Source organism: Sus scrofa, chromosome 4 (genome assembly GCF_054392235.1).
Source record: "Sus scrofa isolate SSC_HxYL_T2T_F1_AM1 chromosome 4, Sscrofa_HxYL_maternal_Yorkshire_Landrace_v2.0, whole genome shotgun sequence".
In the NCBI taxonomy this organism is placed as follows: domain Eukaryota; kingdom Metazoa; phylum Chordata; class Mammalia; order Artiodactyla; family Suidae; genus Sus; species Sus scrofa.
In genome coordinates this window covers 30,285,142-30,306,418 of record NC_139386.1, presented here as the reverse complement: position 1 = coordinate 30,306,418, position 21,277 = coordinate 30,285,142, and the positions used below count along the sequence as shown (strand labels likewise).

The 21,277-nt window shown below is 38.8% G+C and overlaps 2 long non-coding RNA genes across 7 annotated transcripts in view; both read right to left on the bottom strand.

The window, feature by feature from the left end:
- LOC106510002 (uncharacterized) overlaps window positions 1-8,010 on the bottom strand; it is a 129,291-nt gene extending 121,281 nt beyond the window's left edge. For all 5 annotated transcript variants that reach the window (XR_014843487.1, XR_001308082.3, XR_002343168.2 and 2 more), the window contains exons 1-2: window positions 7,861-8,010; window positions 7,625-7,732 (exon numbers count right to left, since the gene is read on the bottom strand). This is a non-coding gene — a long non-coding RNA (uncharacterized LOC106510002). The remainder of the gene's footprint in view (window positions 1-7,624; window positions 7,733-7,860) is intronic.
- Window positions 8,011-8,785: 775 nt separating this feature from the next.
- LOC110260240 (uncharacterized) overlaps window positions 8,786-21,277 on the bottom strand; it is a 36,882-nt gene continuing 24,390 nt past the window's right edge. For both annotated transcript variants that reach the window (XR_014843484.1, XR_014843485.1), the window contains 2 exons: window positions 14,543-14,629; window positions 8,786-9,427 (listed from right to left, as the gene is read on the bottom strand). This is a non-coding gene — a long non-coding RNA (uncharacterized LOC110260240). The remainder of the gene's footprint in view (window positions 9,428-14,542; window positions 14,630-21,277) is intronic.

Genomic DNA, 21,277 nt, shown 5'->3' with positions numbered 1-21,277 from the left:
TGTTACTATAATTAGACAATGCAAGTAACTGTGATTGTTTAATTACCATAAATTTTCTTCACCATCTTAGCATGGAGAATTGGTTTCCCTAACTTCATATTTTCACATGACATCTCCTATGCTGTGTCAAAATAAACATTTTCTCATAAGATTGCCATGTATTTCTTATGACACTCATGAATTACAAGCAATTTGAGAGTAAGTGCTAGTTGTCATAGGACGACCTACAACAACATTCAGCAAATGGTGAGCTTTAATTGAATTTTTTTGCTATCTCATTGGTAATTTGGGGGGATATCAAGCCACTCATCCTTCTCTGGCACACATTTAAATCTTTCCCATCTTAAATGCCAGTCATGCCACTTGATTTTCCAAGAATAAAATTTCATTCCTTCAGGCTTGGAAGTTTATCAGTCTTTAAACATGTCTAATTAAAAATGCAAATACACGTGGGCAGAGTGAACCCCAGGTCTCCTGGGAAAGTGAGTCTGCTCTCACCAGGTATTGCTTTTTTTCAGGCCCTTGCTTCCTATTATCTTCTTTATTATCTTAAGGAGGGATGCAGAAGATAGTGTGAATAGTTTATTTTCCCTTGCATGGAGCTTAAAATAGTTGCCATTTGTCTCAGTATATTAATCAAAGAATTTGTTCTAATTTTTCCTGAAATTTTTGATTTGAACCTTTGACACATCTAGGGGTTAAAAACCAAATACTACTTGGCCTTTTTAAAGTCCAGAGTAATTTCACTTAGGCCCAGGATTTCTCATTTGCATAGTTAACTTAAATATTGAGTAATGGAGCCTTTCTCTGAAAGCCTTTACTGTTTGAACTATCATGGTGTTCCTTTTTGGTATTTAGGGAAAAAAAAAAACCTTTAATTTTCATAAAAGCCAGGAAGACAAAAGATGAGTCAAAGCAGTTATGGTCTCTATCCTCCTATTATACAGATATTCACTGTTGGAAAGAAAATAGAAAATTTCACAATTTTCAAAAATTTATACTCCAACTGCCTTAATCCACAAGGGAAATGTTAGGATTGCAATAGTGGAGGAGACCTGTTTCTAATTCACAGCCCTCATGTCTGTGGATCCGAAGCCTTTTAAAGTTAAGGGAAATTCATTCCTGGCTCCACACTATATTATGAAGCCTGAATGTTCTCCACTCCTCTCTGGCTCTTTCAAGAATAATTAGTAGCCTCATCAATTTCCCTGCCCTTGCTCATTTGAGTGAAATGTTTGCATTCTCTTCTGGGCAGAATTTTGGGGCAGTTTCTAATTCTATAGATTTCACAGCAGTGATGCTCCCACGAGAGTCATAAGTGAATGCATGGTAACACAGGCAGCATTGGACAACTGGTAGTGTTTGAATTGGCCTTTCATTTCAGTGATTAACAGGTGTGGTGCAGGAAGCCATAGTTTCAGCTCCACTTAATTCAACAGCCTGCTTCTGCATTGCCACTAGGTCTGAGAAACAGTAACATCAGACTTCCAGAAGAGTAACCAGCCTTCTATATATTTAGATTATTTCCGAAATGACTTAGCTAGAAAAATCTAACACATAGCAGGTACAATTTCCTAACTCCTTCCTTTACAATTTTATAAGTAGAATAACTTATTTTAAGCCACGTGTCTTAAATAGACAAAAAAAAACCCCTTTTATTACATCAGAACTGTATAGTAAATTTTGATGGTTAATCAACAAAACTAATCCTGAGTCATGAGCCTGAAGCTAAGACATTTTCCTGAATTTCTTTATCTCCAAGTGCCTGCATGTGGGCAATAGTTCCAGGTGGTTCCAATTGCAAATGATGCTCAGAAAGGAGAGTGGAAGGATGTAGTAATAATAATTCCTATCATTATTTGTTTTCAAACAGTCTAAAGGCTGGTTTGAAGGGTTGACAAACGAAGAGTTTTTGATGGGGCAAGGCAGCCCCTTTGTAAGATTTCCCCAAGTTGCCCTGATGTTCCTTCACTCATCTGGATCTGAAGTGTCTACTATATGCTGAGTGTTACAGTTGGCTTTGGGTGAAATACCAAGGAAAAAAACACATTGTTTCTGCCTTTTTGAGAATGAAAGACAGGCCAGTGACACATGAAATAAAGATGAACAGAAATAGCTAAAAGGGTCAGGAAATTCAACATAAAGGGACTGGCACCCTGGAGCTGGGATTGTCAGAAAAGGGTTTTTTACTTCAAGGAAGGGGAAGGAAAAGCATTGAAGACAGTGGCCCCAGAAACAAGGAGAATGAAGGGCGTGCACCAAAGGGTAAGGCTGAGTCAGCCGCACATGCTGAGAAGGAGGACATCATTCAAGTGGCTCTGGAACCAGTTATTTTTAGGTCAGGAGTAGTGGCATTTGTAGTGAGAGAGAAAGTCTAGTTTCCTAACCAGAGAACTGATGCCGAGAAAACTTGTGTATTTTGTCGCTGCAATCTGGATTAGACTGGATGTTCCGCATCAGTTAAAGCTCCCTTATGAGTGAATGATTTGAGGCAAACGATCAAACGTTAATAATAATATGAATAATAACGGAGGAGCTCCAAATCAGCTAACTTCACTTGGTTATTCTGAGATTGATATTAAGCAAAATGGTAGGTTGAAATTAATGAATTTGCTGGCACTCCAAGTTACTTCAAATGTTGAGTCACTGTAGCCATTCTTGTTCCCAAATGATTCACCTTGAGTAATTATAAGGCAAAATCATTACCTGAGATGTGATCAAATCCAGACATCTAAGACAGGAAACCTACAGAGCAGGTTATTGACCTATTCCATTTCTTATCATGACACTTAAAACCCTGGAAAAATAAGGGCTTCTTACTCACAAGTTTATGGAATTCACTAGAACCAAGGATGACCTTGTAATCCCCACCGTCAGTCTTCAGAGAGATCTCACTCACAATAAACTATTTGAAAGCAGACCTGTCATTTTAAGATCTTGACTTAAAGTCATAATTTATGATCAGTACAATATTCATGATACGCATTGTGGTGTGAATTAGGCTTTGACATTCATTGGAGGATATTTTAAAGGCAAAACTTGGCTCTCATTTTAATCATTGGTTTCTTCATTATCTAAAACAGAAGAAAGTATTTATCAAGGCATCAATCAAGCCTTCAGAGATCTCAGAATGTAAAATTACTTAAGGGGACTCAGGGGAGACATCCCAAACTGTCTACCTAAAAAGACTTCAACGCTATTTTTTACTGTGAAGACTAAAGTTATCTGATTAGAGCAGCTTTGCCTTACACTTACTCAAGAACAGATTCATGACCTGCTTTCAAGCTGAGTTTAAATCTTAGAGAGATTCCAAAGTATAAATAAAACATTGTAATCAATACCACTCTTTTACAAGGCCCTGGGAAATAAATTAGAAATTCCATTCGTCTAAAATGAAACATAAATTAACACAATTTTCAAAACATAGTTTATGTGATGTATTTTGGCTGCATCTTCAGTGTTGTTTTCAAAACATAGAAATTAAACTATAGAGAACACTGCATACTTTGGAACCAGTAGGAACACATGCTACAAGTTTTTACATATTGTTTTCATGTTAACTTATTCATTCTACAAATATTTTTTAGCACTTATTATGCATCAAAGGTCATGAGAGATGCTAAGACATAAAAAGAAATGGGAAGAAAAATTATTTTTCCCATTATCCCTCCTGTTATCTAAAGATATTCTTTCCAAGTTTTTAGACTGTTCAGCCCATGATTCTTTTTCCCTCACTACAGACTCTAAAGACTATTTCAGCCAGAATCTAAATTAAGTTTCGCCTAAATGTTAGGAGGGTTAATCTAGGTTGATTATTAGTGGAAAGTTGGAAATAATCAATATGCCTCCTTATTCTTTTAAGACTGGTATTGCAAGGAAGCTGCTTTAGTCATTTTTTCCATCTTCTTTTTTTTTTCTTTTTGTCTTTTTGCTATTTCTTTGGGGCACACCCGAGGCATATGGAGGTTCCCAGGCTAGGGGTCGAATCGGAGCTGTAGCCACTGGCCTACACCAGAGCCACAGCAACTCGGGATCCGAGCCGCATCTGCAACCTACACCACAGCTCACGGCAACGCCGGATCCTTAACCCACTGAGCAAGGGAAGGGACCGAACCTGAAACCTCATGGTTCCTAGTCAGATTCGTTAACCACTGCGCCACGACGGGAACTCCTCCATCTTCTTTGAAGGACAAGGGGTCCTAAAATATTTCTAACTCATAAAAAAAGATTGCACCAGATTTTAGGATGTCATAAAGAAACTACAGAGGTAACTAAAGAAAATGAAAGGGCTAAAGGGAAGCCAGTAGCTATCTTGATTGTAGGAGTCAGAAGGAAGAAGACAAAGAGAGAAAATAAATATACACATGCAGCCACCTTGGGTGAAGAAGTGAAGGCATTCATCTTAAGAGTTTGTAATATTCTGTAGAGAAATGATGTGTGTGTGTGTGTGAATTAATCATGTTAGAATCTTTGATAATCACATTTAGTGTGGACAGAAAAGCCAATCCAAATTAAATAGACAAAAGGAAGAGGCCAGTGTTACTATAATTCCTCCATGTGATTAGCAAGGCATGGATTTCTTGTTTCCTGATACATGTGGATATGTTGTAAATATTGTGGACAAAATGTGGAAGATGAAAATGAAATATTTACAGTGATCCTGGCTTTGGCTGCCTCTGAGAATTGCAGAGGTGTGATCCCCTTACTACCAATGAAGACAAGTGAGATAGAAGCACAATCTTGGGGGGATAAAGCAAGTATTATGTTTGTCTCTATGATGACAGGTTTGCAGGCAATGAAATATGTGGGCAAAAACATCTGAAAGCTTATAAGTGTAGGTCTGGACAGGAGGAGTAGGAAGGTTGGCTTAGAAAGGTAGATCTGGGAATGCTCTGCAAACGTTGCCTCTGTAGCTGGAAGAGCGTAGGAGTCATCCAGGGAGAGGGGGTTTGGGCGCTGCGTAATCCAGGAGCCAGGCCAGGTTGGAGCTGGTCCCAGACACAGGGGGAGGAAGGCTGGGTGAGACTGCAGAGGGCAAGTTTCTGGAGTTGGAAATTCAAGATTCTGTAACTATACTAATCCTGTCTCTCCATATGCCTAGGGTATTTGCATTTCAGAAGCTTAAAACTAGCAAAAGTAAACAACAACAACAAAACCAAAAACAAAGACAGCCAACTGTCTGCAAGAACAGGGACATGCCCGCAGGGAGGGGAAATCTTACTGTAACTGAGCACAGTGAGTATGGGTGAATGGAATGTCCTACAGATACATTTACTTACTTTCATTTTTCATTGTTTTGTGAAACATACGTACTTAATATCTTATATGCCTTGGTTTTGTGCTATGAACTGAGGATGCAAAGGGGCTGAAACCCTCTCCCTGCCTTCAATAGGATGCCCTCCTAGTGGGGTTAATGGAAGTCCCTGAACAATCACACCAACACATGTGTATTTCATACTGTGATGGATGCAAAACAGGGAAAGATGGAGGATCCTATGAGAACGAAAAACAGGGCTAATTTGCAGGGAGCATTAACCAGAAGTAGGTTTTGGTGGAGAAGGAACAAATACCAGAGAGGACACTACATGTAGAGGCTTGGAGGACAGAAGGAGTTTGGAGCATGAGAAATACTGAGACAAGTTTGATGTAGCTGAAGCCCAGTGAACAAGCTGCTCTATTTTTTTGTTTGTTTTGTTTTAGGTCATTTGCTACAATATCTTACTATGCCACTTATACTCTATGCTTGATTCAGGTTTTGTTGACTTGCTTTCATTGAGATTAGAGATTGATATTACAGATTAGCACTTGAGAAGAGAATGCCCTTTTCCATGCAAAGCACCTCACTAATTTTCTGGGTAGCACAGATGATGGCTTTGAGGAATTGGTAGTCTGGCTGAGAAACTAAGACTGATGAAGAAATATTAGGCAGAGACCAGAAATATACATAAAGGACTAAACTATGAATCCTAAATTGCAGGATTTCATAATTTGCTGAATCAGTGTAGGCTAGAAAATACAGGGAGGGTTTGAGGAAGAGGACTGAGGTGGGCTTTGAAAGATGGGTAGGATTTGACTTGACAGGGAAGGAGAAAGGCATTACTAGTATGAGAAATGACATGAAGATTAGACTGAAAATGGCACATTTGAGGTCTGGCAAGATAACCAGGCTCTCGGGAATAAATGATGTCTCTTTAAAGGCTGTGGGAGCTAACATTATCTAGCTGGAGAATTTGGAGACCTGGGATGAGGAGTTTGGATTTTAAGCTGTGTGCAGGTGATTTGCCTTTACATCTAAAAGGTGAGGCTGAGTGAGGCTGCCAAGGTTCCTGACCTAGAGGAACTGGTGATGGGGGACAACCGTCCCTTCCCACACCACGACTAATGAAGGGCCAGCTGTGCCCAAACTCCATTCACTCCAGTGGAAATATTCCACTGCACTAGCAGCCAACAGCTGGTCTCAGCACTGAATAAACACCAATCTGTACATCTTCCTCTCCTTGCAAGGCTAGTAGCTATAATTCTAACACCCAGCACGATATATATATATATATCTTCTTAGGGCTGAACCCATAGCCTGTAGAGGTTCCCAGGCTAGGGGTCGGATAGGAGTTGTAGCTGCTGGTTTATGCCACAACCACAGCAACACAAGATCTGAGTTGCATCTTCGACCTACACCACAGTGCACGGCAATGCCGGATCCTTAACCTACTGCGCAAGGCCAGGGATCGAACCTGTATCCTCGTGGATGCTAGCCAGATTTGTTTCCACTGAGCCATGATGAGACCTCCCACTCAGCCCGATTAAAGCCTTATGCATCAGACTGGGCAGTTGTATAGTTTAAGTATCTTAAATTTAGCTCCTAGCACAGAATGCCACACATGGTAAATGCCAATAAATGGACAATATGGCCTTCCCCCCTGAAGCCAGCATACCCTAATTTCTCTATTCCACCTTAGATTTTATTTCTACAGTTTAAGTGCTATCACGTTCTTTAGTTTTTGAAACCACTTCTGGCTCTGATACCCACAGCAGTAGACTGTGATGTGCCATCCCCAGCATGCAACAGCATTACCTGGGAACTTACTAAGTAGCACATTCTTGGGCCTCACCCAAGACTGGCTCAACCAGAAACTGCAAGTGGGGCCCAGTGAGCTGCAGGTTAAAGAGCCATCCAGGTGATTCTCAACCATGCTCAAGTGGAAAACGGGATACAACAACAACTCCTTAGACTATCATTACAAGGCTCTTTACAGCCTATTCCCCGCTCACTTCCCCAGCTGTATTCAGCCTTTGCCCTGGCCGACATCCCAACCCTGACACTGAGGACATTGTATCGTAGACGAGTCTCCAAACCACACCCAACTCTTTAAATCATCCTTCCTTTTGTGTTATCACCCTTACGATCTTGTCTGACTGCACCATACTCATTTTGCCAACCCCCTACTTTACCTTTCAAGTCCACCATCAACACTCCTTAGCTGTGGCCGTAATTACTCCTTCCTCAGTCCCAAAGCCCTCTGTTTATCCTGCACTATATAGCTGCCACAGTGAATCGAATGCTCTGTTTATGTGTCTGCCTAGGTTCAGGACAGGACTTCTGGTGCATTCAACCCTGAATACTCACCCACATGGGAGATTCAGGACGCCGGATTCTAACCCCAGCTCCGTTGACCAGATGGTGCCCTTCTGCACATGGCTTGGCTCTCTGGCTCCCGTTTCCCCACTTCTGCATCTGTAAAATGAAGGGGTGGATTAAATAATACCCAGGGGTTTAACATTGGGACTCTGCATTTCTAAGAAGCAGCCTGGTGATCCTGATGCATTCTGAAGTTTGAGAACCACTGTTTATGGCCTCCTTACCTGTACAAAGGAAAAAGTCTCCAGCTATGTATTTAGGAAAATTTCATTTTCTTTTTCTCTTACCACTTCAAATAACTCAAAGTCCTAAACTGCTGCAAACCAGAATGCATTAGGCTGGCCCAGTTTTCCTCTCTGCCATCAGCTGAGACTGACTTGAGGCACTTTTTCCTACTTTCAAGTCTGCAGAGGCCCAGCCAAGAGGTTGGCTGGAAGGTTCTTAAAGTGATCAGTAACCTAGTAACCCGGAGAAGCAGCTGAAGCAAGTTCTGGGAAGGAAGTGAGAAATTAAAAAAAAAAAAAAAAAAAAAAAAAAGGACACATTTGTTTGATCAAACAAATTAAATTGTTTAACAAATCTATAGTCATATATTCAAATAATCAAATTAGTTCCCAATTAGAGATAAAATGCCATAGCCTCTCCAGCCCCAGTTTCTCAGGAGCCAATTGTTACCGTTTTTAGAGTGGTGAACAACCAGGAATGTGTATATCGGAATATTCTTTTTCTTATCAGTAATGGCTGATTCAGTGGCAAAGACAGGCCACCCACAGTACCCTGAAGTCGCAGTTTGCTACCAGCAATGATTTGGTTAACCTTTGATTAAACATAGGAATTTAAAGCATGAAAAGGTCTGGAACCCGACACAACCCTTTGACACCACGCTGTCTGTCATTAATGATAATCCACCATTAGATGTTCACCTTTGAAAATGGAATTAGACGACTCCAGTCTTCAAGCTCTAACCCTGCAGTACTGTAAACTGAACCCTGCTGTGTTTGGAGACTTCCTGATTTACTGCCTCGCCTTTTAACTGTTTTCAGGCAAATGGGAGTTGGGGGCAGGGTAAAAGAGACCAGGGATCAAGTGAGTACAAACAAGGCATCTCAACTACCATCAAGGGAAACGACTTTCAGCTTCAATAAGTCACCAGGTCAAAAGAGCTTTATTCCCAAGTTGATTTAATCTTCCCTTTTTTCTTTCTTTCTTTTTTTTTTTCCTTTTTTTTTAAACTAGGTGTAAGAATTTCCTTGCTGGGACATCATGCAAGAAATATTCAGTATCCCTTTTCACTTCCTTTTAAAAACAGCAGCAATAATGCTAGAGTTCTCTGGAGTCCCTCCCAAGTCTCAAAGTTTCTTTTCCTTTTTTAAGTGCAATCTGTAAATGTGTCTGAAGGCTCCATATCTCATTTCACATGTACTGCAGTGTTCAGAGCAAGGTTCAATATAAGTCTAAAGGCTTGTTGAATGAATAAATGATCAAATCTGACTCCTAGTCCCAGGACTGTGATTTGCACATAAAAGCAAGCTTTAGACAACAATAAAATCACAGACAGTTGACCCAGTCCTCTTCCTGTTAATAGTTGACTTATTCTTCAGTTCACATTTTTTGGCTCTTGAATCCATGGCTTTTCCTCTCCACTCCTACCCCATAGATTTTGGCTAACTGGAGTTCAGCATCTCTCTCAGCTGCAGCTGTGGAACCAGGGGTTTCAAGGTCAAGGCTCCTTCTCCAGTCTCCATCTCATGGAACCCCTCAGGAGGACTGCAAATCACTGTCCCCTTCCCCCTGAAAGGAGATATTTGGACATCATTTTCCATGTATATCAGTGAGAAGGACTAGAGTAAATTATATTTCCTTTGGATCTCAGATGCAGAGATAGTTTGACATAACTATTTTATTCTCTTCACCAAATGGTAGCACTGCCATATAAAAACCTGCAAACTGTAATAACCTCCATGACATTTCTGTTTCGAGGAAAGGGATGTGACACAACCATGACAGCCACTACATCAGCATTACTTTGGCAATCTGGAGGCTGTTACAGATTAAACTAGCCAACTTCTGTACTGGGACATTTTATTTTAGTTCACAAACACATGTCGCATTTACCATAAAATAGGCACTAACTTATGTGCTTTATAAGTTTTAATTTATTTACTTTTCAAAACAATGTCAGAAATAGATACTATTATTAGCTCGATTTCAAAAGGAGGGAAGGGAGACAAAGAGTTAAGTAACTCAAGCAACAAATGGCAGAGTTGCCATTCAAATCCAGAGAATTCTAGCTACAAGGTCTGTGTTCAGAACCACTTTTCTTGACTCCATCTGGTATTTCTCAAAAAAAACTTGTTGGAGATAAATGATTATTTAATTATGTTATTAAATCTCATTGATGATAACAAAATAGGATAATGGTTTTATTAATAATAATAGGTTGATAATAAGAAGAAAAATATGAGATAATTTCTCCTATTATCTGAAAGTATGGTCTGTGTTCTGGTATATATTATAGCATACACAGTTTAGATATTCATTTAAAAAATGAGATAACTGGGTTTTCTGTTTTTTTTTTTTTTTTTTTTACTGTGATATGTAGGTACTATAGATATTCATCTTTGTTTATTTTTATTTTAATTCCATTATTAGAGAATGGAGCTTACTAATATCCAACTAATATCTTCTCATTCTGGGAAGAATGAAGACTTTGGGATTCATATGATTAGTTCTGGCCAATAGGCCCTAAGCAGATATGACTTGTGCCACTTCTTTTCTCTAAACACAAAGGATGGCTGTGAGGTCTCCATGACTCTCTGCTCCTGCTCTGGCAACCAAGGATATGGTGGGTTCAGCTCAGAGAGGGAGCCCAGGCTGTGTCTCTGAGTGACTGTGAAATAGAGACCCCCTCTCCTACCTTCACCCTATCCCAGGTGCCCTGTGTTGGCCTAGTAGCATGTGGAACAGACAACCATTTGCCGTGGTAAACCACAGACACCTGGGGGCATATTTATTAAAATAGCACAAGTGTTCTCAAACTGTGGCCCCTGGACCAAAAGCATCAGCTTCAGCAAGGAACTTATTAGAAATGCAGATTCTCAGGTCCCACCCCAGGACACGGAGTCAGAATCTCTGAGGTTGTGGCCCAGAAATCTATATGTTAAAAATCCCTCCAGGCATTCTAACGTAAGCTAAAGTTTGCACAAGACCCTTGCAGCAGCATAATCTAGCCTATCCTAATACTTGGTGATGGATTTTTGTTTAACTTGTTGAGTAATTAGGTATAGTGTGTATGGATAGGAAATGGAAAAAGTAAAACTAGTGGCACATTTGTCATCATGACCTTCTTTTCCATTCCTACTGTCACCACCTGAGTTAGGGGGTATTGAGTTTAGCTGCCATGTAGGATATGGGAAAAGGAGTAATGGAAAGGACTGTGAGCAAAGGTTTGGGCCATATCAAGCATGACGTATGCACAACAAATGCTCAGTAAATGATGATTATTTTCCTCTGCCCTGCAGTTCCTCAGTGCTTCTTGATCGGACCAACTCTCCTGTTCAGTTTTTCTCTCCTCTGGTCCGCTCCTATACTACACTACTAGTTTGCATTAATCTTTCAGAAGTTCAGCTTTGATTACATCATTTTTTACATCATTTCTAAACAGCTTTATTGTGATAGACCTCACCTTGGGAAGCTTGGAATTAAGGGAGGGTTTCCATCATTGCTAGAATGAATAAGAATGGCTCACAGTGGCTAAACTGTTTGCATAGAGGATGTGGTTTGTGCTGAACTCCTGCTTTTCTTTTGGGATTCTGGAATTTTTGTACAAGCTAGGCAGAGTGCCTAAGTGACCAGCCTCCAATAAAAATCACTCTGTAATGAATGACCCTGCTAGACAACTTTCACATGTGTTATCACAACATGTGTGTGAAAGATTTATGCATTCTGCGTGACTCCTCTAGGAAAAGACTCTTAGAAGCTTGCACCTGGTTTCCTCTGTACCACACCTCATTCACCTTTTCTCTTTGTTGATTTTGTCACCTTTCACTGAAATAAATTATAGTCCTGAGTAGGACTGTATGCTGGATCCCTTGAATGGCCCTAGTGAATTATGGGACTGAGGGCAGTCTTGAGGATCCCCAACAGAACCTCCAGCTGTTAGCTTCCACCAACTGCTAACTGATTGCTCTATTGTTTTTGACAATGCCCTGGGGCATAAATTGCCTCACAGTTTAATCCAATTAATGTCCAGCACTTTGTAGGGGTAGGGTATTACCAGATTTCAGACACGTTTCACCCCAGCAGGGCTCCTCTTAGCTGTCTCTTTCCCTGTTTCTGTTTATTTTTCAACTGATGGGCCATTTTGCTTGTTGCTACAAGTACTTTGGAGCTATCACTTTTTTTTCTCAACTGCTCAGGACCAAGGTCGCTAATGTTTGTAACAGCACTTTCAGGCATGAACTTCCCCATGCTCTGTTCTAAATGAAGTCTGCCCCCTTAGAGACACAGAGAATTTTAGAGCTCTCTAATCTTATGGTCTGACTAGCCAGGACTCCTGGGCAGAACTTTGATTCCGCTGCACTGGGGGCAGGGACATAGGTCTGCTTCTTCCATAAATATACCCCTCTGGCATGGATCCTCCAGCCTGTGAGTGAACTGAGGGAGAAGCAGCTGAAGCCTCGTCTTCTTGCCCTCCACATCTGGGATAGGCATCCTGCCCTACGAGTGGGGGTTGGGCGGAGAACACAAGATCCAGAACTCTCACCCTGAAAGAGCTTTGGCAACACAGGATGTGGGAATGAGAGGGGAACAGAGCCGCTCCTGGGGTGAAATTGTAGTCCTAGACTAGGAGAGGGAGCCACACCTGCCTGGAGTAGAGCTTCTGTTAACAGTGATCAGGGGAAAAAGAAGGGGTAGATTGTAACTAAGATGACACAAGTTCTCACTGCTCTTACTAAGTCTTGATAGAGTTCCTTAAATAATTATTTCTCTATTTAAATTTTCCAGAGATAAGTGGGGTTTTTTTTTAATTATCAATTTTCATCAGTTAATCAGTTCCTTTACTGGGCAAAGAGTTCCCTAAGCTCCTCACACTACCATTTCGCAAGTCCTGCTTCTGATCATAGCCTTATTATACTCAAAATGGTCAAAGACTCACTATTTCCTACTAAAATAAAATTATATGCCTTAGCTTGATTTTCAATGTCCTGTATAATTTGGCACCATCTGGTATCGCTATCACTGTGACAGGGCAAGCTTGGTGTTCTTTGAACATATCTCGTGCTGTACAGTCTGTCAAAATTTTCATTTCCTTTCATATCATAGCACATATCCATATTTTTTATTACTTCAATATAAACATCCCTTTTTGTGTACATGGCTAATTTTCCAGCTCACAGTTGTCTCTCTCTCTCCCCATAAAATGTGCTAGAATTTAAAGACATTAATTGCATTCTCTTTTTCTAATTTTGTACAAGTATTAATAGATGTTATAATTCACTGCAGTTAGTGCAACACCTGACACATAGTAGGCACTCTGGAAATATTGCTTAGTCCATGAACAAATGGCTGAATGAGACAAGTCACAGGTTAAAGAGGACTTTTTCACACATGTTTCCCATTTGCTTGTCCCAGCAACAGTGTTGATCAAGATTGTTATTATTACTCCCAGGAGGAAATTGGGGCTTTTAAATTTTAGATTTCTACCTTAGATGACACAGATACGGAGTAGCCCTTGCAGATCTGAGTTCAAAGCCTGTGCTCTGTTAAAAATCAAACTCTTTCTATACTGAAAGGATCAGGAAAAGTAAGTGCCTTCTCTTCCTGAGGCTTACTCATTTTTCAATTAGAAAAGGATAAGGGCAATTAAAAATAAGGACCAAAAAATAGATAAAGGAACCCCTTTTTGAAATTGTGCTTAGATTATCTAAAATGTACACTTAAGGTTTGGGAAATGAATGTTGGTTATATAAGAAGTAAGAACAAAGTAAGTCTATTCTGCACAAAAATGCTCTGTGCTAACCTAACCACATGGCCATTTTATTACAGTAACTATGTTGTTTTGAAAAAAGCACTCATTCCACTGGAGATGAAAGATAATGGAGTATCTTTCAGTATGTAGAGCATAAAGGGGCACTTTTGTTGTATGCATGAGCAAGGCTAAGGGCGGGTGAGAATTGCCGGAAGAAAAGGATTTGATTTGGAGAGGAATCAACTTCTGGGTGATGCGGAGTGCTAGCTAGAAATGATATTTCACTCCTTTCTTTCAGTCACTGAATCACCTGCGTACTCATTCACTGAAGGTTACATTAGCCTCAGAAAGGCCCTGTTTAATTTCCACCCAGTAGATTTTGTTCATAACTACACTAGGTATCACGTCTGATTCCTCCACTTAGACAGATAGTTATCAGCAGAGGGACTCCTTTTTTGTAGGGGTTGACTAAGAGTTAAAAGGTAACTTTATTCAGTCTGTTGAAGAGGCAGAACCAAGGTCGTAATACTGTTCACTGGACCCTGAACCTTGAGCATCACTTTGCCTATCTTTAAAATGGGCATATTATTTCTATTTATATATTGCCCTAAAGATTAAAAACAATACGTGAACATTTCTAGCAAAATGCCTGGCATATGATATGTACTCAAGAAGGTTCTATTTGCCTGCTTTGCCATTCCATCACTGTTACCCTCTAGACGTGATCCCAGACTGCCTGACTGGTTTTATCAAAGTGGATAAAAACATATACAAAAGAATGCTGATCATGCAATAGTTTAAGGGGGCTTGAATTTCCCCACCATTCACTTATTTTAACCATGCCATTATAGTGGTGATAGGGAGTGGGTGAGTAGGGAAGGAAACAAAGGAAGTGTTATATGCACATGAGATCAAACAAACAATAGATGAGTTACCTTTTGTGCTTTCCAGTCTCAAAACTATTTTCATAATTTCACTTGATTCACCTCAAGCATGGTGATGTAGATGTGCTTATCTTCCTCCTACAAACAAAGAGACTGAAGTTCAGAGAGGCTTGATGATACACCAAACATATTAGAATGGAAAAATTAATATGAGACCAAGTTTTCCAGGGAGAGAAAAGAAGTGGTCATCTTATAATACTATGTAGAAAGAAAGATGGCAACAGGTAATTTTAGATTAGGAATGAGGTTTCATAGATATATTTATGCTTGGGAGTGAGGAACAAAATTTATTTTGGGACTGCACTTAAAGCAATTTAACTTCTCTCTCTGGCATTAGGTTTTTTGAAAAAGAATTTTCATACTCCTTTTCTTGTTATTATAGAATTTCTGATGAATGCACATGACATTTTATAGTGAAAGCCTATACACTTTCACTTACCATATATTCCTCCAAACAGAAAGCTCTTATTGAATAACAACCAGGAATTTGGAACAGTATAAGTCTGTTTTATTGACCATTTCCTTACTTTTAGTTCATTTGTAATGAATGAATTGAAAAGTCCAATGAATGGGTTGAAATGGCATAATCTATCAATGTCTTTTATTCACTTTCTTATAACTTTAAATGCCTCTGAATATTCTGACTTCCTGATGCATTATTATTAAATCTTAAGAACTTGCATTTCTTTCTCTAATATAGGAACAATATTTATGTGGCTTGTTTCCAATTAAAACAAGAGACATATTATTTTGTAAGTATTTATAGTAACCAATTCACTTTTATAAATATGGAAATATATCAGTAAGAAAATACTAAAGAACTAAAATAGATAAGTTTAAGGAAAAAATTCAAAGTGACTTAAGCCAAACTGAGGTTGGGGGAAATAAAATAAAATAATGAGAATATATTTGGACTATGGTTTTATATACTAATAATTGAATTATTTGAGAGTTATTTTATTCACATTGTATATTATTATTATTAATGTCATTTAATTAACATAAGCAAAAACATTTTAGGATTCATGGCTAAAAACAAAGGATATTTTACATGAACTTAAGAGAGAGTTTTACTCCTCCCTAGAAATATAAATTAAATTTTATTCTAGGCTCACTTTACAGAAAATTAAACCTTGATTTATTTTTTAGATGGATTTTTGCTAAGAGATGAAACTCCTTTTTAAAAATTGTTGTCTCTGATAACATTACCCAGAACACTTGCTGAAGATAAACATAGTGGAATCAACAGAGTAATGTGATATTTCCTCATGGAATACCAAGCTTATTCCGGGTGGGACACAAAATCCATAATCAACTGGCAGGGTTGTGAAGGTCTTTTTACACACTAGATTGATCTGATAATCCATACCATGTTTGGACATATTTTATGTATTACAACTTATATTCGTTTGCTTCTATGGCAACTGATGGCTTTGTAAACTTTTGAAGCACTAGGGAAAGAGACATATTGGCAGAATGCTTAGGTTTTTAGTTTTCCATAAGATAAAAAAAGCAAGATACTCAACAACTAGCTGTGATGATGTGACAAGAGATTATTTAATTATTCTTGACATGCTCCTATGTAGCCAAGAAGTAATCTTAACTTTGTTAAAGGCCTGCATTGATTTAAAAACAAACTCAAATACAAAAATTTATTTTTCTTATTTTAATGAAATAATAGATTTTTCAGTACAACAGCATGCGTGTGAAGCATATGTACTATTTTGGTATGACTGGAAATGAAACCTTTCAATTTTGAGTATCCAAATGGATTTTAGTTTTGAGTCACTGTGTTTTAACAACACAAAATTAATTAGATTTTAAAAATTCTCAAGTTTCTTAAATGATTTCTACATGAGAAAATTTAGATAAATATTTGCACTTTTTTCATTGAAACTTTTTTGTTCTGTTAATTGGCTAATGACCTATTGAAGTAGGTCAGGGGTTAGTACCCTATGGCCTGGGAACCAAATCTAGCCCATTGATGTGTTTGTACATCTTATGATCTAAAAACGATATTTACATTTTAGTGGCTGAAAGTTTTTTTAAAGAATAATATTTCATAACACATGAAAATTATCTGAAATTTAAATTTTAGTGTTTGGAAATAAAGTTTTATTGGAACACAGCCATATTCATTCATTTATGGATAGTCTATGACTGTTTTTGCGCTATTACAGCAGATTGAATAGTTGAGTAGAGACCATGTGGCCCACAAAGTTTAAAATATTCGTTATACGGCCCTTGAGAGAAAAAGTTTGCTGGCCCCAGAGATAGTAACCACTAAATCCCTGATGGCTACTAGAATGTACACATAGACACACAAGCACAATTCATCCTGGGTATGTATGCTGTGAAAATGTTCCCACTTCAAATACTTTGTTTCATGGGAACCATCATTTTACATTTGGAATGTATCTTTTAAAATTTTTAAATTATTAGGAAAACAATTTCCTATCTTTACCGTCAAGATCATGACAATGAAGAAAAAACTAAAAAAAACCCAAAAGACAAAAATCAAAAACCTAAAGACAACCTATTATGCAAATATAAATCTCAGAGGTTAAATAGATTTAAATCCTGAGGTCAAAAACTGATACTGGTGATAAGCGAACCATCCATATTCTCCTTCTTTATTCCCCACCATTAGACTGAAACATCACTAGAGTCATTATTAAGACATTTGTTGTCACATGGTTGATACTATTGTTCAGAGTGGTATGTCGGACCAGTACTGAAAAACAATGGAATCTAGTGTTAACTTAATTTTAATAATTTGTATTATCTTGATTAGAAATTTAATTATATGTTACTTAACAGTCTGATGAGGCCTAATTGACGTCATATCTATAGGATATGATAAGACACATCCAACAATTTACGCATTGATCTGTATTTTCCAAAGAAAGAGTGCTCAAACTGAAAGTAGCTTTCAAATCATGCAGAGTTCTGGGGAGGGGAGACCTCCTGCATGAAATATGAGGAAGAAGCCAAAGGGTTTAGGCTCCTTGACCTTTGCTCCTTTCAGCTAAGCAGTTTTGTTTTCTGATATAACAGGCCCTTCATAAGGAGTTTTAATATTCTACTTTTGCAAATGCAATGGTTTTATACTGTGTCAACCAAGGCTAACTAGAACTACATTTTTCAGAAGTATTTTCCTTGTATAACTCGAGATTAGCATTGGCCACAAAAGAAGCTTGCATTAGATTTGCTAGCCAACTGGACAGGTATCATTGTGCTCGTAAGTTCTGTGTGTGGCCAGGTCTTATACTTAGTCTCTGATCTGCCATCTCCCTTTGTCTGAATGAGACAGCACATGGTCCCCCAGCTCCTTCAGGTTCTCCATGTCCTCAGCCAGTGGCAGTGCAACTCTCCTATGGTGCAGGGTGCTAGCTTCTTCTGCAGGTCACCCACATGGCCACGGTTGGAGGTGGCAAGGAGCAGAGGTAAATTCCAGTTTGACCTCATGGCTTTCTGTTGTCCCTTGAGTTTCAGTTTGTGCATGCTCTGTCTGCGTCACATTTAGGATTTTTTTCCCAGAAAGACTGACTTTGCTGACCTATAGCAACTTCAGCCCCACTACCAGACATAGATGCAAAAACTTCCCATACATGTCTTCATAGATCACAGTTTTGTGTGTGGTATAATACCAAAAATAAGTCCCTTATTCCAAATCACTTTAAGAGGTATGCCTCTCTAATGGCACTATAAAAGGTATACTAAAAGTATTTAAAATCCATTCATCATCCACACATATAGTTTCATAAGTGAGAAAACTGCAATTCATAGAAGCAGAAGTAATAGTAGTCATTGTCATCATAGGAGTTACCAGTAGTAAACTTTGCCCAGGGCTTACTCAGTAAATACTTACTCAGTAAAAACAAGTAAAGTCACCTAATCCTCATTCTAATCCTATAAGTTAGTGTTATCATTTCCCCCATTTTAAAGGCAAGGAAAACTGAAGCAGAGAGAATGTAAATTCAAGGCTTGAGCTCATAGTTATTCAAATGGTGGAGGTAGAATTATTTGAATCAAAGCAGTTTGATTCACTCCAACCTCTTAATCATAGCTTATTTTTCATGGTAGGGATTTTGTAGAGACCAAGTGAAAAAAGAATCATTTTCAGGTCCCTATTTTTCCAGGCAATTGCTTAAAAATTCACAAACATTTACCAAGTATATACTATAGGATCTTTCCTAGACAAGCAAGACAAACATGGTTCCTGACCTCATGGAGCCAGCATGTATTTTGTCATTCCTGAACTTGTGAAATAAGAATATGCTCCTGTTTGAAGCTATAACCATATCCATTACTCTCATTCTATCTCTTTGTGTAGCTCTATTTAATTGCATTCAAAACATAAATGTTAAGAGGTGATTTGAAGAAAATCATAGACATTTGAGCAAATACATGAAATGCTCAGGCATAAGAAAAATTTTGCAGTTTCTAAAATATTTAAAGTAGAATTTGTATTTTTAAAAGTGTATTCACTCGATATGAAAATTATGATACACATGGTTTGGGAAGAAAATTTTATAGGTCCATTCTCTAATTTAGAAATGAATAGACAGGTCAAATGTATACTGTGGTTGACCATGGTTTCCATGAATAAGCCATAGTCAGAAACCCTTACACCATTTGGAAAACTCTGGTAGTGCTTACTTTGAAGATTCTTGATAACACGCTTAATTGACTATAAATTAGAATCAATATTAACCCTGGCTTTAATGTGGAACTTTTGTCGTCCAAGAATTGTCTTTCCAGGATGCTCAGACTTCTATAACAAGTTCCAGCCTTTAAGTAGCCTCCTAAAAGGGGCCTTTCTATGCTTGTGAAGGTGCTTTAAATAGTAAAGAAAATCATTAGGACCTGTCATTAGGTTGCCATGCATAAAAGCTCTTTTTCTCCTGGCTGGTAGTATCAATAAGTGTCATTCTTTTATGCATTAATTGGGAAGCTTATGAGAAAAGTGATAAGAGATGAATAAGACTAGAAAAAGAAAATAAGTTCAGACAAGGTAAGAGAGAAATAAGATTGGATTCCATACAGAGGTAATTGCAATTACGAGTGGCAGTAAGGGTGAGTAGCAAACTGTGGGGGAGGGGACTGAACACTTGTGCTTGATTAGCCCTTAAATGCACAAGACATCATTAAGGCTTAACTTGGGCATATTGTTAAATGAAGCAACCTCCTTTCCCTCTACTTTCTCCTTCTATTCGGGTAGCATCCAGTCCTCCCTCAGCTCCCTGATTCACTCTTCCTTGTGCCAGGTATGATGACTTAACTGTAGAATTTTTGAGAAGGACTGATTCTCTGTAACGTTGTCCTTTTTGATCCCTTTTGTATTTGCAAATATCCTGGCTATGGAGAGCATGTGTTCAGGAGTGGGATGAGTTTAGAGGAAAAGGTTCTGCCTCTCTTGTGAGTTCTGAGGTTGCCCAACACTGCCTATGACTAGGAGTAAACCTGTCTAATTCTGAGGTCCAACGTTGGGAGGTTCCATCATGTCAGACTGTCCTGGAACTTGGATGGAAGTATACTCTGTTTCCTTACTAGTAGGCCAAGAGATGTGTGGGAGAACTGAGGAGAAGGAGTGGGAGACCAGCCTTATCTAAATCATTTGTTCCACTGTATCTCACAGGAGGTAGAGGCTGCCCAGTCTATGATACATCCACTCTCTGACTCTCAAACCTCAGGGTCCTAGCAGACTGCAATGCTGAGGAGTGACAGTGGCATTATCATGTTAATAAAATAGGCTACTGTTCCTCTGTCTACCTTCATAGTGCCCATGGCAGGAAAGAAGGCATGTAGAGAAACATGGACAGCTCTCTTCTAGGCTCTAGGAAAATATGCTCATTTTCCTTTGGGTTCAGCTTTTCGTGGCTTTCTACTATTTACAGTGATGAGAATACAAGAACTAAGTTTGGATCTGAGACAAAGGTACTAACAAGTCGGCTGAGGCAACCCTCGAGCAAGAGTGTCAAAAGGAAACTATACGTTTCTCACAATGGCCAGCCTAGTATGTGGCATAGAAGACAAAGAGGGACTCGGGGCTCAGGCCTATTAAGTAACTGAGAGAATTTTTGCCCAGAGTATCAAGTTGTATCCCTCTCAGGACCAGTGTTGGAAAAAGGCATCTGATCAAGGATGAGGCTCTTTTGTAGTCTGGATACATTTCCTTCTTTGTCTGGGAGATGGTTCTGATAAAACTCCTGCCTTTTTTCTCACACATAAATTAGCAGAAGCCCAGGGCCAGTGTCTCTAAGGAAAGAGACTCTGGCTGAAAGTGTGTGAATCTAATGAATTCTGTTAAACCTTTTGGGGGTAACACATGACATTCTCAACTCACAGAGTATCATCATATGAATTAACACTATAATGTCTCTCTTTGGGACTCTTTTTTTTTCAGGACCCATTTAAATATTCAAAAGAAGTTCCCCAGTCTTTATCAATGTGTTTATTCAAACTGCTACCCTGAAAATTTCTGCAAATGTTGGATTGTGCCAGATTATTTCAGGCATGGTGTTGTTCTGTTTGCTTGGACATGTAGCTCTCTGTGGCCTGGATGCTCTATTGTTTTTGTCTTCTCTTTGCTAGGTGTGCTCTACTGACACAGGTGATGGTTGCATTCTCCTCCTTAAATGTGAGGGTTAGTGTTGAAAACTAGATCCCCTGTTGGACAGCACTATGCATAGATTTGGGTGTCTTACCTCATTACAGTCAGGT